At 31.1% G+C, this 22,161-nt stretch overlaps 1 protein-coding gene across 1 annotated transcript in view; it reads right to left on the reverse strand.

Annotated features, from left to right (window-relative positions):
• The window catches only part of LOC127710118 (uncharacterized), a 61,658-nt gene extending 53,176 nt beyond the window's left edge, over positions 1–8,482 (reverse strand). Inside the window, exon 1 of the mRNA XM_052215862.1 lies at positions 8,377–8,482. The gene's annotated coding sequence lies outside the window, so the exon portion shown is untranslated. The remainder of the gene's footprint in view (positions 1–8,376) is intronic.
• Positions 8,483–22,161: the final 13,679 nt, after the last annotated feature.

Here is a 22,161-nt window from a genome sequence, read left to right on the forward strand (position 1 = left end):
TGAATCATATATCAGTCTACTTAGATTAAACTATACAAATCTTGAAATTTATACAATAAAAATGTCAAACCGAACATCAGGTAAGACGCTTGCACAATTCTAAATATGTGTTAAACACGACATAGGTTATATGACTAATTACAACAGAGAGTTCAAATATATGCTTTAAATAAAAATAATAATGTGCGATATGAACTAGCACAATTCTAAAGCTTTAACGGTGACGACAGTTATGATGTTACAAGAACGATTGCGTCAATAAGAATTCCAAATAAACAGCACTGAACGATCTAAATTTGTAAATATTTCAAATTTGACAACGGTAGAGTAGTTGCAACAGAGTCTGTGTATTTAAACATCGCAAACAAACGGCCGTTAATATATAATAATAAATTTTGACTAAGGTTAACTAGTTGAACGTGGCTTGGTACTTTTACATCCCTCAAAAAATTAAGCAATTTAAATCGGTATATTCAACAGATTTAAATTGCTTAATTTTTTGAGGGATGTAAAAGTACCAAGCCACGTTCAACTAGTTAACCTTAGTCAAAATTTATTATTATATATTAACGGCCGTTTGTTTGCGATGTTTAAATACACAGACTCTGTTGCAACTACTCTACCGTTGTCAAATTTGAAATATTTACAAATTTAGATCGTTCAGTGCTGTTTATTTGGAATTCTTATTGACGCAATCGTTCTTGTAACATCATAACTGTCGTCACCGTTAAAGCTTTAGAATTGTGCTAGTTCATATCGCACATTATTATTTTTATTTAAAGCATATATTTGAACTCTCTGTTGTAATTAGTCATATAACCTATGTCGTGTTTAACACATATTTAGAATTGTGCAAGCGTCTTACCTGATGTTCGGTTTGACATTTTTATTGTATAAATTTCAAGATTTGTATAGTTTAATCTAAGTAGACTGATATATGATTCATTCAACATCACAATCATATTTACTGATGAAGGATATCTGTTATCCGAAATATTTATAAATAATTACATTTATAGTTCCTTTTTTTGTTATTGGTGTTGTTGTGTACACTTTTTAGGCGTTTATATAATTTATTTATTGTGTACGTGTATCGTTACTCGTAACGATCCAGCGCCCTCGTGGGAAAAATCGTTGACTATTATTCAGACGTTTTTTTTTTTTTTTTTTTTTTTTTTTTTTTTTTTTTTTTTTTTTTTTTTTTTTTTTATATATATATATATATATATATATATCTCTGTCTGTCTGTCTGTCTGTCTGTCTGTCTGTCTGTCTGTCTCTCTCTCTCTCTCTCTCTCTCTCTCTCTCTCTCTCTCTCTCTCTCTCTCTCTCTCTCTATATATATATATATATATATATATATATTTAATCTATAAATATAATAACAAAAAAGGCACAAAAATGGTAAACATTGCTATTTAAGGCACTTAATCAAGAAAAGAGTTGACTGACGATTTCAGCAGGTATCTCTATCTTTTGTAGTTTCAAAACAATAGTCAAAATCGCATTCTGCTATTATGTATATGTATAATTGAGAATTGAAACAGGGAATGTGTCAAAGAGACAACAACCCGACCAAAGAGCAGAAAACAGCGTAAGGTAACCAATGGTTCTTCAACACAGCGAGAAAATCCCGCACCCGGAGGCGGGCTTAAGCTGGCTCCTAAACAATAATGTATACTAGTTCAGCGATAATGGACGTCACATTAAATTCCAAAACATATAAATGAACCAAAACTAAAAAAATCCAGAGGTTTCTGACTTCGAACAGGCGCAAAAATGCGACGGGGTACAACATGTTTTGTGAGATCCTTACCCTCCCCCTATACCTCTAGCCAATGTGGAATAAACAAATACACAGCAAGACATACAATAAAACTCAGTTAAAAAGAAGTCCGAGTCCGATGTTCGAATAGGTAACAGAAGAAGCTAAGCAAAATGACATTTATCAACATAAATTGACAAAGGACTTCTAGCAATTGTTGACATGCCAGCTCCTCACCTCAAATAAACTGATTGAAAGATTATGTCTTCATCATATGAAAATCAAGAACAATCCTTCCCGTTAGGGGCTTAGTATCATACCATCATAAAATATACGAGAAGAACGTAACCCGTATCATGCCAACAACTGGTTTTAGAACAAATGTGTTTATTTTCGATGCAAAGACCCTATGAGTGAATCAATATTACTTTTCAAAAAAATGCCATGTTTAATGATCTGACAACAGTATCGTAACTATATCCCTTTCGAATAGTCTGTTTAAAGGTTTGGTTAGCTTTTAGATGAATGACGACATTTTTGCGTTTTGTATAGAATATTGTCATAAAAGATAGGATGTGAAATACGTGAACGTATAAAATGTCTGCACATTGCTTTATATTTACGAATGATGTCCTCGTACCGATGATAAAATTAAGTAAATGTTTTAACAAGTTTGTGATATCGAAAATCCTTATTATTTTTCAGTAATACAGAGATTTCTTTCGTTAAAATCAAATACGTTGTTACATACACGAGCGAATCGAACAAGTTGAGATATATGAACACCATAAGATGGTGCCAAGGGAACGTCACCATCTAAAAATGAATGATACTAATACAGAATGAAAAATCATCTCTTTTATCATAGATTTTAGTAATAAGCTTCCCGTTAAAGATATAGATATCAAGATCAAGGAAAGGGCAGTGTTCATTGTTAATATTAGCTTTATTTAAAGTCAGTTCAGCAGGATAAATCTCTGTAGTGTAAATACTGATTTTGGCCATGCAGACTTATCTATATTATGTCTTTTGAATGTTCTAAGTGAAGATTTCAATTTGACAAAAATGCTGAATAAATTTTGTTGATCACATAATTGATGCCACTTTCTATGAAAATAGCGGAGATGATACCCATTGGGTAAACAGAAAACCATGAAATACCATGAAATACACAACTGCATGACAATACACGGAACACTAAAACTGAGCCATACGAACCCAATAAAAAAAAACAGTTCGTGAACTGAAATGCTAGGTTTGGGTGAGCAGTTTCTACTACACAAGTGACAGCCACCGTGTCATACTTGTTAAAACACTTTGATGATTTATAAACGAGGATTCGGCATTTAACGAAAGTGGGTAGGACATTGTCAATTGTCAAACTTTAGAAGCAATCCATTTAAACAGTTGTCATAGTTATATTTCATACTGTCGTTTCGTGTTTTCTCTTTTTATTCTTGCTGAATTTGTGTATGACTTATATCACCAAATTGAATAATTTTATTTTCTTGATATACATGATTTGCATATAATGCTATAAATACCACGCGTTTCTACGGAATATACCTTCTACATGGTATTTCTTGCTTGAGACGTGAATGCATTAAATAAATCGTCATAGTCGAAACAAGGAAGTGTAGATTATTTTTAGAAAAGGGTATCACCAAAGTGCCTAAACCCAACATTGTTATTTATAGCTTGATTACGTCTATGATATACTTATCAATGAAAATTTACATTCATATTTACGCTTTAATCATATTTAAGTGCAAAGTTTGCTATATTTTGTTTTGTCATTACAGTTTATATAGAATTTTTTAAAAGTCAAAAAGGAAGAACAGATGGCAAACAATGAAATATATATGAAACACTTCAAACGTACTTTATAGGTAAAAAAATGTTTGAATATAATATTTTGTTTGGGGAAAAAAATATACCAATATCAAATAGTTTTTTATGACAACAAAAGAACTTTTATTGGCGAAAGCTATTTGTGTTTTTAGTTTACCAATGAAAAATGGCATATAGAAGAAACCAGTGATGTCCATTTTCAAAAGCACATTTCTCGATAAAAACACATTTAAATTACTGAGAAAAAAATTGATATACTTTTTATAATTTGTAGAAAGTACTTTAATAGATAAACAGACGGTGAAAATAGGCATTCTGGAAAACCCCAGGTTAGGTTGTTTGAACTATATTAAAATAAAACTAAAAGTCAGTACAAATGACCCTAAAAAATAAAAATTTATGTATACCATATTGTTACTCATCCGCACGCACAATCTATCAAATAGTCATACCTTAGAGGAATTAACCAATCAAAGGTCCTAGAAAAAGATATTTATAGCTTTATCAGCATCTGCTGATTGGTATTATTACAGCAAGTATGAACCATACCAAATCTCATTTTTTTATATAATCTATTCATTAAAAGGGAAAGGTAAAGTCTACAAATGATACAGTATGTAGTTTCTGTCTGTCACGCACGAACACATAATACACCAGTACAAACATTTCTGAAGAAAATGTTGGTATTTAAATGAAAAAAAAAATGAATTATATAAAATATTATTCTAATAATTTTAAACGTTGGAATTGAGGGGCGGAATATACCAAAGGGACATATAAACTCATAAGTTGGTATAAGGCCATGGCAAAAAACGAAAAACGACCAAAAGAAAACAAGTATAAATCATTGTCATTTTGCTTATTTTCTTCTGTTACCTATTCTAACATCGGACTCGGACTTCTTCTATTGCTGTGTGTTTGTTTATTCGACATTGGCTAGAGGTATAGGGGAGGGTTGGGATCTCACAAAATACGTTTAACCCCGCCGCATTTTTGCGCCTGTCCCAAGACAGGAACCGCTGGCCTTTGTTAGTCTTGTATGTTTTTTTAAACTTTCATTTATTTGTATATTTCGGAGTTTAGTGTGCCATCCATTTCTCTGAACTAGTATACATTTTGGTTAGGGGCCAGCTTAAACTCGCCTCCGGGTGCGGAATTTTCTCGGTGTGTTGAAGACCCATTGGTGGTCTTGAGCTGTTCTCTGCTCTTTGGTCGAGTTGTTGTCTCTATGACACATTCCCCGTTTCCATTCTTAATTTTATGAATCAAATTACCATTGACAAATGAGATCATGGACAATTTATTTCGATTGTTTGTACAATTACAAGAGTCAAATTTGGATTGAAATCTGGTGAAAAACAAGAAAGGTGATTTCAAAATTAGTTTTATTATCGTCTAGTCAGTGGCTTTAGAAAGAGGCCAAAATGTTCCCTAACAAAACACTGTTTCAACATTATTCATTTCAGATATATGTCAGAGTTTGCAGCGTCTGAATCAAATTACTATTGGCAAATGAAATCATGGACAATTTATCTCGATAGTTTGTACAATTACAACAGTCAATTTTGGATAGAAATCGGGTGAAAATAAGAAAGTTGATTTCAAATTTTTATGTATTCCATTGTCCTGTCAATGGCTTTAGAAAGAAGACAAGATGTTCCCTAACAAAACAATTACTCAACAGTATTCATTTCAGATATCTGTCAGATTTTGCAACGTCTGAATCAAATTACCGTTAACAATAGAGATCATGGACAATGTTTAATTGATTGTTTGTACAATTACAACAGAATCGGGTGAAAGTAAGAAAGTTGATTTCAAAATTAGTTTATTTATCGTCTTGTCAGTGGCTTTAAAATGAGGCCAAGATGTTTCCTAAAAAAACACTGTTTTAACAGTATTCATTTAAGATAGCTGTCAGAGATAGCAACGTCTGAATTAAATTACCGTTAACAAATGAGATCATGGACAATTTATCTTGATTGTTTGTCTAATTACAACAGTCAATTTTGGGTAGAAATCTGGTGAAAATATTTTTACATTTTTGTATTGCTTTAGAATTGTATTATTTATTATTTTTTTTAATTTATTACTACATTTAAGATATTTCCCATTAGTACAAATTTGATTATAGTTTTAGTGCTTTTTAGAAAACTATTAACAGTAAGGATATGTCAATATGCCCGATCATTTACATTAATTTCTTGCCTACATTCGATGTGTTTCCCAGCAGATTTAATGGATAATAAGCCATTTCATTAAACAACCTAGAATCAACGGACTTTTGTACATAAAACAGAAAACAAACTGAAAAATAATTAACTGTAGCAGTGAACACAAACCTATGTATTGACTGTATGAAATTGATAAAGTGTTGTTCTCATTTTTTGTAATTTGAGTTCAAAACATGTTACACTAACATTCACATTTATTTCTTATAGGAATAAAAACATTTTTCAACTTTAATCAAAATCTTAATTTTAAACTTACGGATGCGTGAAAAAATATCAATAACAATCTCATTAATGATTAAACTGCAATAGGGAAGAATTTAAAAACTAAAACATGTCAATTGGTACTTTCTATTGAAAATTTATGATTTTATAAAAATGAGGAGATGTGGTATGATTTCCTATGAGATAACTATCCACCAAAGACAACCACAGTTCGATCTGTATTTTTTTCAACAATATATTGTAAAGTGAAGATTTTGCTTTAAAATATGGTGAAAACATTATATCCCTTTTATTACATATTTTAGTGGTCTTTATAATTATATTCACAATTAAAATCCATTTCCAAGATTTGTCCATTTGTTTTCAATTTTACGATAGTTTCAGTTTTTTAAAACTCCAGTCATAATAAAAAAGGATATGGTCAAAATATCTTAATATCATTGAAATTAATGGCCCGAAATTATTTCATTTTGTTAGAAGAGATTTTTATGAAGTAAAAAAATATTTCATTGAAAACTAGATGAAACTGTTGTAGTATACTAAAGCTTATGCTTCTCCTATCACTCCAGTAATGAAAAGACACAACAATCACGTGTATGCGCTGAAAGATTAAGTCATGACAACTGAGAATATATATTGAATATATTTAATAATTACAGATATAATGAGACAAGGCATGACCCAAAGCAAAAGATATCTATGGTGTACCATAAAAGTCTTGTTGGGACAATTGAGGAATATATATTCTAGGGATCGGGATATGAACAGTTATCAAGATATTCAACAATTAGCTATAAGCAAGGGGCGGGACTTTTCCTCCGGGACAAACCTGATGACGAACTACAAATGTCTTATCAAGGAAATTACGACTATATATGGTCAAGAGGTGGGATGTGACCAACTTTTTTGAGATATTTCACAGTCGTAAATTCATGGGAGGTGTTCGTTGTTATTCTGCCGTTTACATGTTGTAATGTATTATTATATTATTTATTTATGTATTTCTCTGTGCTGAGTGTTCTTGCGTTTGTTTGTTCTGTATTCCTGTCACGTTGTGTTGTCATTTTAGCTGTATTTTTAACATTGCCATTTAAGCGGGAGGTTTGACTAGCCATAAAATCAGGTTCAATCCACCATTTTTTGTAAAATGTCCTGTACCAAGTTAGGAAAATGGCAGTTAATATCAGACAATCTGTTTCTATGTATGTTGGTGTTTGCTTTTGTTGTAGTTCATGTGTTGATGTGTTTCCCTCGGTTTTAGTTTGTTACCCGGATTTGTTTTTGCGTAATCTAATTATTGCTATTAAACAGCGATATACTACTGTTGCATTTATTTACAATATATGATATGAGGGGCGGATCATGACCTCAAGGGGCAAATACTCAGTTGTATTAATAAAGGACTTACCTTGCCAAAAAAGAATATATATAGTCTTGAAGTGAACATGGTATGGGCTTTTCTCATTGTTGAAGGCCGTACGGTGACCTATAGTTGTTAATTTCTGTGTAATTTGGTCTCTTGTGGAGTGTTGTCTCATTGGCAATCATACCACATCTTCTTTTTTTATATTTACAAATTAATTGTTTGACCACTTAAGCATAATATCTCTCTTCGTTGAAGGGGAGACATAAAAATGCAATCAAAGGACAAAGTTAGTATATGAAACAACATTCAATCATAATGGAAATGGAAAATAAGTGCGGCGGTGATCGCAATCCTTTGTAATTACTGTCAATAACATTTGCATTCACAAAACGGAACATTTCTTTTAATTAAGATATGTGCAAAGTACATGATATGTTTTTCATTGTACCTTCAAAACAAGAAATTCTGCTCTGAACGTTCTAATTCCTAGTATTTTATAGATATGTGGATATTCTAAAACGTTTTATTTTAAAGATAAAAGATAAGCACTTACCATCAGTATATATTGGATTTGCCTTTTTGTACTTTCATTTTTATTTAAATACACTTCTTATTTTTTCTTTTCATATACAAATATTTAAAACATGTGTTATAAGACACTAGTCCGTCTTTACAGTTTGAATTTTAGTTTCTTTTTTAATATCATCTGTTAAACTTTTAATTTCAGGTTTAAAGCAAAAGTCGGTGGATGATAATTTACTTTATATTAAAGATTACACCATTCCTACACGAACATATTAAAGATTACACCATTCCTACACGAACATAGAAATACACACTAGTACCTAAAATTGTTGTTTTATGGAAACAAATAAGATTTTAAACTTTGAACTACAAAACAATAATTATTTTCTAAATAACTAAACTACTATACTTACGAATGATACGAAAATATCCATGACAACCTAATCAACAAATAAACCACAATAAGGAAGAAATTAACAAGTGCTTTGCAGACATATTATCCAATGCACTAAACAAGGAAGTTCATACACACACACACTCTTTTTGGATAAATGTCTTTGTTGTGTCTATATCATCATTGAGAAGGGTAAAAATAATTAAAACAAAGGTGGAATCATCAAAGACAACCTCGGAATGTATACATTTTTAATTTAAAGATGACTATTAGTTGCACTTTCTTATATTTGAATTTAAATTTTCTTTTCTTTTTTGGTAAAAAAGACTTTTGCAATATCACAAAATATGACCCGTTCCAACAATAATTAATTGTGCTAATTTTTAAATATTCAAACAAAGATGCCGAACTGGATTTTCCTTTAATCAACTGAATATCCAAATGGCATACATGTTCTCTGTCTACAGAAAGAGCAACTATTTTATCGCCAATTAAAGGGGGAGGGGTTCATGTATCCACCTACTCAAGGGGTTGTTGTGAAGAAGAGGTGAACACTAAAAAATTTTAAGATCTGTTATAGTTCACACAATTAAACTACCCACCTCGTGCAATGGTATAAAAACTGCCATGTTCTGTCAGTCTATCTTTGAGTTTTGATTGTTCCTTTATATATTCCGCATCTTCAAATTATCCAATGTGAATAAAACCAGTATTTGTTCTCGGCATGGGAAACACGACGGAGTGCCACTAGTGGAGCAATAACTGCTGACATTTCCTGAACATATTATTTATTCCTGGGGTTTAGTGTGGTTTGTGTTATTCAATATTTGGAAGGTAAAATACGAAAAATAAATTGAAACCCAGAATAAAAAATGAAAACAACGGTTTATTACTTTCATTCATCTGAAGCGCTTGTATTTACTTACCTTCAGCAGGAACGCTCAAAAGTCGAATATTTGAAAGCCAAGGATGTATAAGGACCGAACCAGTCGAAGAACTATATGACCAAAAAAGAACCTCAAAATTATAGCAAAATCCATCTAAGGTCAACTTTGCCTGTGGGAGTTGAAACCTTAGTTTCGTTATAACTTATAGATTTATAAACGGACATCATAAGAAAGGTTTGTTATAAAGTCATGTCAGTTTCGAAGTACTAACTACACAGAATGATGATATCCATGGAACTGGAAGTCCACCAGCGATATCGACCTAGTGCTGTAAAAATCATAACAGCACTTTTTAAATTTTATGCGTCCAAAGCGCTTGCCTATTAACTACACAGGAACGAGACACACCAAAACTTCAACGAACATAAGGCACACAAAACTTAACTTTGAATAGAGTTCCTCATCAAACCCAGGAGTGCTAAGGAATGGCACCATTCTTCCCTGTGTCTTATGCCCAAATCCTTTACCATTAGTTAAAGCCGGCGATGAGTCTGTTAAGGTCAAAATCGGTGAACGAACGGGTTCCACTAAAGGAAATATGTTTGCGATCAATTGCAACATTTGAGCTTAATATCGAAAGACTAGCTAACGCTATCAACCATTCATCATCTTTAGTTGTTAAATTAGACATGTATTAATGATTTTGTTCATACAATCGAGTTATATAGCTGACATAAGCTCTTCAGGAGCGAAAAGCTGTACTAATGTAACAGAAAATGTAGACGATACAGGTAAAATGACACTCAGAAAAGGATGTTTTATACTTAATTGTTGTTTGAATAAGCCTGAATTCTAGCTCATCGGGATAATTATCCTAACTTTATTCGTTCTTAGAGTATATTCGTTCTTAGAGAGACACTTTATGTTCCAAATTCTAAGGGTTATATCCCCGCTTACATATTTCTACTTTGGATATATTCTGTTTCAACAGTGCATGAATCGTGCTCATCAGAAAACCAGTCGTCAGTTCAAAAATCAGCCAAATGTCAATAAATCATAAAAGTATATGATGTAGATTCAAATGGTTCAACATAATTACATTATTTTTAGAACGGTATCTACCCAGAGTTGCTGAGTTTTTTAAAGTTTACACATTTCCTTAAACCTTCTATTGTTTGGTACCATTAAATCTATTAAGAATCCAACAAGAGGTACACTAAAAATATAGTAAGTCCACTGCTTCAATACAAACAGGACAATTTAAATTTAAAAGGAATAAGAAAGAAGTGTGAATGGGAAAAAGGACTAAATTTTTATTTAAAACTTTGGTATTCGTAACAAAATGGCAAGGAAAGAGAGGAAACGAGTTTATAAACTAAGGCGACAAAAGTTCTCCGATGATAAAATTTATAAAAGATAATGAAATCCAAGGTTGAACTTTCCATCGTGATTGGTTGCACGTTGGGAATGGCTTTATGAAAATTTAAATACTTTGACATACTTAATCTAAATATAATTTTTTAAATTGACAGTTCAGCGGAAACAAATGAATTAGAATAGAAATAGTCTTCATCACCGCAATATTTAATGGGTTATTTATATAAATAATTTTAATCATACTTGCAAGAAAATATTTTATCCTTCATAAGTTAAGAATGCATGTAAGAAACTTTAAGATTGCTAAGTAACCAAACACATGGCAAGTTCTTGTTTGGATTCATTTCTTCAAACTTTACAACTAATCAACACTTAATACTGTTTCTATAAAAAAAAATATGTTGTTTGTAGAGTAAGGTTGAGTAAGTAAAAAAAAATTATTAAAAAGGCGTTTTGCCCTGGTGTTAGTACATAATAGTCATATCTGTATTCAACTGACACATATATATCGGCTAACGACAATTTATTAATTTTGAAGAACATTCCAACAAAATAAATGGAGATTTAGAGATCATTTCAAAGTCTATTATATAAACAATTTGGGTGGGTGGGTGGGATTAGAGGGTAGAGGGGTGGGTGGGGGATTAGGCTAGGTATAAAACCATGTATTACCCACCATTTTGTTTTTCGGAAAATGCCTGTTCCAAGTCAGAAATATGACACTGTTTTTCACTCGTTCCGTTTGTTGAAAACGTTTGATTTTGTCAGTTTTTATTGCTTTCGGTATTTTTGTTATACTTTTTTGTATCAACTTTGGGATTAAAATTATTTATGCTGGAATGTTGCTACCCAAAAATGAATAGTTCAAAATTTGAAATTGAAAATAATCTCTTAATTATGAAATTTGTAGAAACATTCTGGTAACTGTTATCAAATACCATTCCATGGAAAGTAATCAACGAGAAAAGAACAACGGATATAAAATATGAAACAGATTCATTGATGTTTGTGATACAGATATTTATCACACACAAGCAAGTCATGATGACATCCGCAAACTTTAAAAGAAATAGATTTAATATTCACCATTTTCTACATAAAGACATGCCTGTACCAAGTCAGGAATATGACAGTTGTGTTTGTTTCGTTTGGTGTGTTTGAGCTTTTGATTTTGCCATTTGTTAAAGGACGTTCCATTTCGAATGTTCCTTGGAGTTAGGTATTTTTGATATTTTATTTTTTACCATACGTACAGAATATTTAATGTTAACGTGTAAAGCAATTCTCTATTGTGGGAATCATAATAGGATACGGACAAGCTCTGGTTATATCAGATCAACTTTAACAGATTTTCGAGATAATGTAGATACCCGTGTTTGCAAAAAGTTAAGTTAACGAACAAACTTCACTTTCGAAATTTAGGTTTAAGTCAAGATGTGAAAGGGCTTTTGGTGCAGCTGTTGTATCATTCATTGGAGTTTCATCGATTATAATGGTCAACAAACTTTAAATGATTCGGTGAAAGGACTTAATTTCTATAGCAGAACATGCAGCAAAAATATTTAATGTAATTGTTTAAGACTTATGAACTGAAAATTTGTTAATCTAGTTGTACATGATTAGATATTAAGTTCAGCCCTACAAATAACCTTTAAAATAACTAATTAGAAAGAATATTAGTATGATTTTCAATTTGATTTCAAAATTATTGACCTTTACATTGCATATTGGCGGTTGATATAAGTTACACGATGTAAATCATATCTTTAACCTTGTGTACATAGAGCATAGAATAGGTTAACAATTTGATTCGGTTACAATTAATTGAAAGATTGAAATACAGGTAGGTATAAGATCTATAGGTATGTAGTAATGTGGGAATTTCCAAACGTATTTTGATTAGTCACTATTATTATATGTTCGTCACAGGAAAGTTTCAATAGTGAACTGAATACTTTGAACATTCTTTTATATATATGAGCTTTGTTTACTACAAAGAAAGAGAAGACAAAATTCGAAGAAAGGCTGTGCTTGAAAAGCGCCAATGCGAGATCAATCCACAAACTTAAGTAAAAATAGCCAGACCATCAAAAGTAAGCAAGTATTAAAAAGACTATGATTGCCTATTGGACGTGTGCTGATTGCTACTTTATTATTAGAAATATGGTTTATTAAGAGTAATTGACTAGCTTCCAGTAACTGTGAGCATACAATGCGCCAATTCTTGCTTCTTTCGATTTTTCCTCAAAGGTCGTCGGTTTTCTAAGGGTAAAAACTGGCCTCGACAATATAGCACAGAGTGCTTAAAGTTGCGTTTAAGCACCACCAATCAATTAATCAATCAAACAATCGCCCCTATATGAGTTCATTCCATTATCCTCATTTTTTTGTGTTACCTTTACAAGTATCTTCTTAATAAATTTATGAGATTTGAAGATCGGTTAAATACTGTTGCCTCTAACTAGCCTCTCAGTATAAAGCAATCAAGGAACATATTCAAAAAATTATAAAGTTGTGATACTAGTAAATGAAAAATATATTAGTTATGTATGACGTATATATAGCGATATATTGGAAGAAACAATAATTTACCAATGTTCAAATCTCAAATTTTATGCGACTGGCTAGCTATAAAACCAGGTTTAATCCACAATTTTCTACATAAGGAATTGCTTGTACCAAGTCCGGAATATAAAAGTTGTTTTCCATTCGTTTGACGTGTTTAAGCTTTTGATTTTGCCATTTGTTAAGAGACTTTCCATTTTGAACTTTCCTTGGAGTTCGGAATTTTCATTTTTTTTTACTTTTTTCTCATTCAGTCATTTAGAAGATGAAAAGATATATAGTATAGACCAAAACACTTAGTTTATTGCACGAGCTCCATAAGGATAGAGACTAGTTGCGCCGACAGGATAAAGGTCTCCAGCATGCATCATCATCAATGCAAAAAGTAAAACCTCAAAAATACTGAACTCCGAGGAAAATTCAAAAAGGAAAGTCCCTAAAAATAATCCACATTAGTTTAAAATATCATAATAAGGAATATGGCACAGTCGGTAAATTTATAGATCAGAAAATTAATGCAGTATCAGTTAATGGAATTATTCTCATATCTGTTGAGAGCAGTTTTAATGCCAGGACATACTCCGACATAATATTGGTCAGAGGGTATGTTACTGCTGAGAAATCGGAAGTCGGCGATTGGAAAGATGAAATACTCACGTTTCTTGATAAATTCTAGTTTGCAGTTGTCACTTTTTGCAAAAAATCAAGGAAAAATTGTGACGCACAAGTTCATTGCGATAATGTATATGAGATGCCATCACTTGTATATATGAATAGACGGGCCCATAAAAATCTCTAGATATATGTAAAACTTTCTTGTTCAAAATGTGCTTCAAAGTTGTATTGATAAGGTTTAGGGATTGCATTCAATATATAGTATTCAGCCCACTTTATTAGAGAAACCTTTGTTGTATTTTTATTCGTACATAGATAAACAGTTGTCACAGCTGAATTAAACATGCTAAACCAGGTATTTGGTTACCTAATAAATATCTCATAATTTTAAATATCAGGTGTACATAGTAAAAGATGGCGAATTAGATCATGCTTTGCATTATAGATAATGTATATTACATTTATAAACAGACAACCATTTTATCTGAACAGAACTTCCATAACATCTAAACTCATATACACATACATATAGGTCGGAAGTTGGTTTTAAATGGAAACAATTTAAAAGTTTGGAAATAATAACTTTTCCGGCGCACTTGAAAACCCCCTTTGGTTTTTTTGTTGGGTTCGTGTTGCTCAGTCTTTAGTTTTCTATGTTGTGTTTTGTATACTGTTGTTTGCCTTTTGGTCTTTTTCGATATTTGCCATGGTTTTGTCTGTTTATTTTCGACTTATGAGTTTGAATGTCCCTTTGATATTTTCGCCTCTCTTTTTCCTATAGTGTAAATAATACTCAATCGAACTTGCAAATAATATGGTGGAGTGTGTGTTTAGAAAGTATTTACTATAATGGCAGAGAATCTTTTTTTTAATTTATACATGTCTAACAATTATTAGCCTATGTTTTAAGATAACATTACATAGTATAACTTATATAGTAATGTAAATACTCTTTGGATTGAATTATGTTAACGTTGGCTCATATAAAAACTCTTATTATATTTTACTCACCATTGGTGTTGAAATGTCCACGACCTTCTAATGTGAATAATTAAGTTCGGGTATAAAAAGAAGCTGTATTGAATCAAAAGAGGAAGTAAACTTAAACCCGTTTTCAATTAAACAAGTCGCGTGTTTGTTTAACATCAAGTTATTATGATAAACCAAAGGCGGAGTAGAAAGCGAAACACATAACATATTTTATAAGAAAAAGCAGTTTTATTGGAATTCATTTAATTTAACTTTTAATCAAGACATGGAGTTAATAGCCCGTTCACACATACTTATTTTTAAATCGGACCAAAACAACAACCTACACATACCCATATACAAACAAGGTGCAATTATTTAAATCTGGTTTTGATCTGTATATTAGTATAACCATAATGAGTTTAAAATTATGGTCATACCAAAAACATCCATTTATAATATGATTAATGAACATATTTGTTCATCCTTGGATGTTATAGTAGAAATTTATGTTGAGTTTATGAATTGTTAAACATAGTTTTTGATTCAAGGTAATTTTTTTCTGGTACATTGTTTAGGATAAGCATGATTATCATGGTTTAATTAACATGATACCAATTTAGAAAAAAACAAGTTGAAGCCCAAACATTATAAACATATTCTATTGTAATTTTGTTTTTTGAAACTTTTATACATTCATTTTGAATAACAGATTAAGGTAAATAAGGGATCTAAACAGGTTCGATATATTTAAAAAAAATCTGCCAACATTAAATTCTTCATGGAAAGATTATTTTTTTTGTGATAGAAATAAAACCAAACGATAGAATTTTAAGATAAAATATGAGAATATAATTCCTATAATATGCTTTCAGAAAAGAAAAAGGAAAATTGGGGTGACAGGACCTGTTTTCTTTGTACATAAAAATAAGTAAATTTTCTACTTATTCTTTTATTTAAGTAAGGTTATCTAAGTTATCTCACTTATATGACATATAAGGAAAAAAACTAAATCGTTTAAGAAATGCTTTGTATTTTTTTTGTATAAACAGAATTAACAATAAGATGAAACACATAATTCGTCTTCATTTCGATGAAAGGTCTTCCAAATGAATGACATCTCTCTCTCAAAATTGTATATTTGGTTAAAGACCTTATTTTCTGCTATTTTATAATAGAAAATGGCGGAAGACACCTGATCTTCCTATAATGTATACATTGAAAAAATGATTTTTTTGCACAAAAACCAACCTTGTTTTACGACATGGAAATTCCTAAAATAATCACATAATTTAATTGTATACATAATTTGAAATACTTTCTCCTCTTTTTGTCGACTTGTTCCTCTATTCATTTGAGATGGACTTTAAACTTTTATTAAATTCGTTGATAAATGCAAAGATTTGGTTTTGAAGTTTAGCTGTGCCTGAAGAAATCATAATGTAACGGTCTATTACATCACAATTTTTTACGGTAGTATTGTTTATAAAGGGCATTAGTTTAAATATGATCCATGTAAAATTATTGATCCTTTCACTTAACCTATTTTAAAGGAAATCAGTTAACTACCGTAGTAAGATCTTTGAATATGGTTTTAAATGGTACTAATATTGATTTGTTTTGATAAATTACAACATAGGTAAATATGTATTGCTTTACATTAATGAAAACTTATGGTCCTAATTCCTTTCGATATTATGTACTAACTCTTTGGCATTGCACAAAGTCATGAATTCATCAGACTGGGTAACGTCTTAATAGATATCAATGGTACCAGGATTATAATTTAATACGCCATCCGCGTGTTTCGTCTTCAAAAGACTCATCAGTGACGCTCATATCTAATTAGTTATAAAGCCAAACAAGTACAAAGTTGAAGAGCATTGAGGACCCAAAATTCCAAAAAGTTGTGCCAATTACGGCTAAAGTTATCTATTCCTGGAATAAGAAAATCCTTAGTTTTACGAAAAATTTAAAGTTTTGTCAACAGGAAATTTACTAAAATGACCATATAATTGATATTCATGTCAACACCTAAGTGCTGACTACTGGGCTGGTGATACCCCCGGGGACGAAACGTCCACCAGCAGTGGCATCGACCCAGTGGTGTAAATAGTTATCAATGGTACCAGGATTATAATTTAATACGCCAGACGCGCGTTTCGTCTTCATAAGACTCATCAGTGACGCTCATATCTAAATAGTTATAAAGGTCGATGTTGGAAGTAGAGCTTGGTTAAATTTGTTGCATTACCTTCACTAAAATGTTATCTGTCTTTTTACAACCGTAACGACTTTTCAATTTTCTCTTTTATCATCCTACTGTTGTTAGAGAAAGAAATATAAGGAAGATACCAAAGGGATTCAAAACTCACAAGTCTAAAGAAACTTCATAGCCAAAAACAAAAGACGACGGAAAGGCATAGAAGTTCACAAAACACTCATAGAAAACAAAACAATGAGCAACACAAACCCAACAAAACAAGAATATACAAGATAATTAAAGTTCTGTTCTAAGTAAAATCTTCTTTTTTAAGTTAGAAACGAACATTTCAATATGAATGATATAGAAATTATTTATAATCAAGGTCTTTTAAATACGGACAAATACAGGATTTTATACCGGAACGAAGTAAATTAGGGGCAGTTTAACAGATGTACAGACACAACAATACGAATGACCAAAATGGACTATTCCAATTACAATCAGACCTCGGGGTATTCTGAATTGGTAATCATCATACGCTTGCATGCCAATTTAATCGTATATCACATTAGTCGATTCTGGTATTTAATCCATTTCAGGAAGGGTCAAAATCAGTTCAGAAAGAAAGCCTGTTAACTTATATCGAATTAAAGTAAAGTATGACTGAAGATGAGTTTCTAAGATGTAACAGTAAAGAAGTTTACTGATATTTAAAAATTGTAAACCTATTATAATATATCAACCAATTTTCCACATGATCCTTAACTCTTTCCTTTCAGTTAATATACAGTCAATGCATACAACATGTACAACCATGGTATATCCTGATATTTTGCAATTTGGCAGTTATTCTGTTACAGATAATTTCTGCAAAGCACATTTTCAAAATAGTTAGATCTTTTGCAAACAATGCCATGGTGAATTTTAATAAAACTTCGGCAGATACCTGTCACATGGTGTAATAATAAGAAAAATACAGGAGTAGACAAAAATTGAGTATTCAATAATTTTTGTAACTTAAATTTACAGAGATATATTTAGAATACCCACAACTGTTTATGTTTGACATCATACAAGGTAAACCACCTTTGCTAAAATACAAGAACTTTTGCACGAATAAATCTTTGAGAGTAACTCTGAATTTCATTCCTCGCTGCATTTTACTTTTAAGTTAAAAATAGGTTAGAGAACGTTACGCGCCTTGACAAAAATGCATCTGCAGCAAAACTTGTCAATTTTTTGTTGCCGCTATTAAATTGTTAAACATATGTTGGCTTACACATGTTACACTAGGCATCTTTCCACGTTGGATGATTAGCATTGGTTCTAAGCCAAACCAACTTCCTTGTATTTTCAAATAGTTGTATTTGATTTTCTAAATATATCATAGTGATAAAATGAATTATATTTAGATTCACTAAAATCATGTATTTGAAAGGTTTATCAAAACAATGGATCAAGATAATTAGAACTAATCAAACAAGTGATAAACATGAATATGTATAAAGATATCAAGAAAATTACAAAATTCCCAGTTGTCAAAATGATCTGCATGAAACCTAATGATAAAACAATTTATTTTTAGATCAACAAAAGTCCCGTATTCTATAATTACATTTAACAGATAAACGCATAACAAATAACAAACATGCATACATCATGTAATCTTTTTTTTATAATTATGTAATTTCCAACTGTCATAATAATCTGCATGGGAATTCACTTTTCTAGAACATGCATCGGGTATATAAAACAATCTAAACGAAATGAACAACATTAATCTACCACAGATTTTTTTTCTAGTATTGCTTATGATTTATTTTATGGAATATTTACAAAATGCCGTGTTACAACGCAAAGCCATCGGAAATTTTATACTCTCAAGTTTCTATTGCCAACAAATTCAAAAATGGCCGCCTGATTGGAGAAGTTCTAGATGACATATTAGATGGTAGCTTGTCTGTCCAAGACATACCAATGATTGAGGTTAAACTAATTGACGGTAAATACGTTTCCGCTGATAATAGACGATTATGGATACTGAAGGAGTTAGAAAGGTTGCATCATCTAGTAAGAGTGGAAGTTAAAACTACTCGAAGAATTGATAGGAGGAAATCTGCGAGGACAGATAATGTTAAAATTCGTGGTGGTGGCCCTGGTGGAAAGTCAGCAGATGTCGAATTGAAGTGTATATATCATATGATGGGAAGATTACACATATAAAGAAAAGAAAGTAATTCCAAAAAGATGATTTTTAGAGTGTTCGTAGAAAGTAGAACTATTTTGCGTTTATTAAATAACATAGAAAAGACAAATTCGCAAGTGCCATGAGCATGGTTGGAAGACTAAACAAGAAATTCATTAAAAAAAGATGCTATTAAGAGAGTTTGTGGAATGTAGAAATGTTATGTTTTTATTGTTGAACAGACTTTGCAACTGGCTTGAGCATGATGATGGTCCGGTTTAACGTAAGAAAGCTTGGAGAGATATGAAATTGTCAAGCAGTGTGAGTCGTATGTATTTATTTGTGGAGCTTGAAAAACAAATATTAACAGCGATGAGATATAAGTGTTATGAACATAAGTGTTTATACATTATTTCTGTAACACTTATACTTTTTATAACTTGTATTATTTCAAAGATAGTCTTGCATTTGATAGTTGTTCCATTATTTAATGTTGTTATTTATAATGTAATAGGTGCATTAAAACATATGTAAAACGATTGTTTTCATAATAAACATTAAAACATAGATTCATATTTGTTAGATTTTTACTGCTTACTAGTCAGTAATTGAAACACAGGTTCTAAGTAAGTAGTTAAGTTTTTGAATATCCTGTGTCACATATGACTACGGATATGTTCCAATCGTCGTAACCACTACCCGTCCTCTTCGTCTCGATTTTTGACATTATCGAAAACGACTTATAACCGGACTTTTAATTGCTTTAGAAACTCGACGAATGCTAGATGTGAATAAGAAATTACTTACCTTCCGGAGCTTTTGTGTCATCCTGGTTTTGGACTCGGTTCGTCTCTTCAGTTGTGGTTTTTATGTAATGTTTTGTTGTTGTGTTTCATCGTTCTTATATTTTGTTTGGTGCTGTCTGTTTTTATTGGACTTTCGAATGCACTCCTTGATATCTTCTTACAGATATATAGAGTTACTTCACTAGTAATGCTTCCGAGAATAAAACCACCTAAGCAAGCTTCTTACATAAATTGTAAGGAATAAAAAAGAAATGCGCTAAAATAAACAAAGTAACCATGAACTGATCAGTACATTTTTTAGAATGGGAGTGATATCAGTTATTACTAAAGTATAAGCCTATTTTTCGCTTCTTTTGGGGTTCATCCGAATCCCTCTTTGTTTGACGACATTGATTCGTCTTTTTAATCGATTTTTGTGATTTAAACATCGGTAAACTACTGCTGCATTAATTTATTGCTGTAACTTCTGTCTACAAATATTTACTGCAAAAGTTTTGTATATTGAGTAACGATCAAAGTGCAAGCGAATTTTAACAATAATATTTACTAGTATCTATATTGCAGTAAGAACACTTCCTGTTGTCTTGATCTACCAAATATAGTAAGAAGTGATATTGCTTGCAATGTCGATTTCATGCCACATCCATGTCACTTCCTTAAAAATTTGGAACTCGTTTAGGGATGAAAAACAAGTTTTATTTTAGTGTGAACATTTTCATAACTAAAATTGTGGCTATTTTTAAGTGCAGTTTAAAAACAGTACCATTTTGTATTCGACACAAAACAGTTGAAGAACTTTGTAAACCTCGCCCTTTCTCGGTTTTTAAGCATCATAAAAAAGGGTGAAATTTTCTGACATTGATTTAATATTGTATATTTAAAGAGTTACGGATTGCTTGTTTTGAATTGGCCATTTTTGAGTGAGACATTGTAGTCACGGGGTATGTAAACACCTTTATGTGATTGAACATAAAAAAGACGAATGAAATTTATTTAAAAGCTGTAGATATTCCTATGGGCATCGATTGCGCCCTTTTAATAACAGACTTGCTCGTTTATTGTTATATGTTAACAGTTTAGGTCCAAACTCAATGAAAATCTGTATAGTCTTTTCTCCATTTAATGGATATATTCATCATCACTTACCGTTACCTTGATGATATTTTTGTCAATTTGTGTTGTTGTTATTGCCTGCATGTCAATTTAAATACATATGTTTTAAAAACTTCCATTGGTAGATAATAAGCGTCAATCATAATTTACTGATGTTCAAAAATCTAAAAACAAGAGCATTGGCTTGTTGCAAACTGAAAAAAATGGTGTAACGCTTTTAACTTTTAAATTATTGGATTTAAAATTCAAAGAGTATTTAAATTACCCACAGATGTTTCTTTTTGACATAATACAAGGTAAACAACATTTGCTAATACAAGGAAACTTTGCATCAATAAAACACCATAAGAGCAACTTTGAATTGTATTCCTAACTATTTTAATCGATTAAAATTTAAAATAGGTTAGAAAACGTTACGTGCGTTGGCAAAAATATATCTTCGTTTTGGGAGCATCACAAAATGAAAAAAAAAAATCGCTTCCATGACGTTCGGCATCTCCCCGTTGGGAAATTTGTTCTGAGCTAAACCAACTTTCTTTGAACGTGTTGAATTTTCAAAAAGTTATATATAATTTTCTAAATATAAATTAATGATAAAACGGATTATATTTATATCCTCTAAAATCATATATTTATATTAAGTATATTTAACAAATCAATGGATCAAAGATAAATATATTGACAAAAAAAAAAAAAAAAAAAAAATCACAAAAATACTGAACTCCGAGGAAAATTCAAAACGGAAAGTCCCTAATCAAATGGCAAAATCAAATGATAAAACACATCAAACGAATGGACAACAACTGTCATATTCCTGACTTGGTACAGGCATTTTCAAATGTAGAAAATGGTGGAATGAACCTGGTTTAATAGCGCTAAACCTCTCACTTATATGACAGTCGTATCAAATTCCATTATATTTACAACGATGCGTGAACAAAAACAGACATAATGGGTAACATTGTCAAAATATGGGTACAGCAGTCATCACTGTGTCACAATATCAAAACAAACAAACATTTAACAAAGAAGCACATAAAGCATCTATCAAATTTAACAATGTTTGACTCCAGAAAATGTA

The sequence above is a fragment of the Mytilus californianus genome, unplaced genomic scaffold, assembly GCF_021869535.1.
Source record: "Mytilus californianus isolate M0D057914Y unplaced genomic scaffold, xbMytCali1.0.p SCAF_7, whole genome shotgun sequence".
NCBI classification, from domain to species: Eukaryota; Metazoa; Mollusca; class Bivalvia; order Mytilida; family Mytilidae; genus Mytilus; species Mytilus californianus.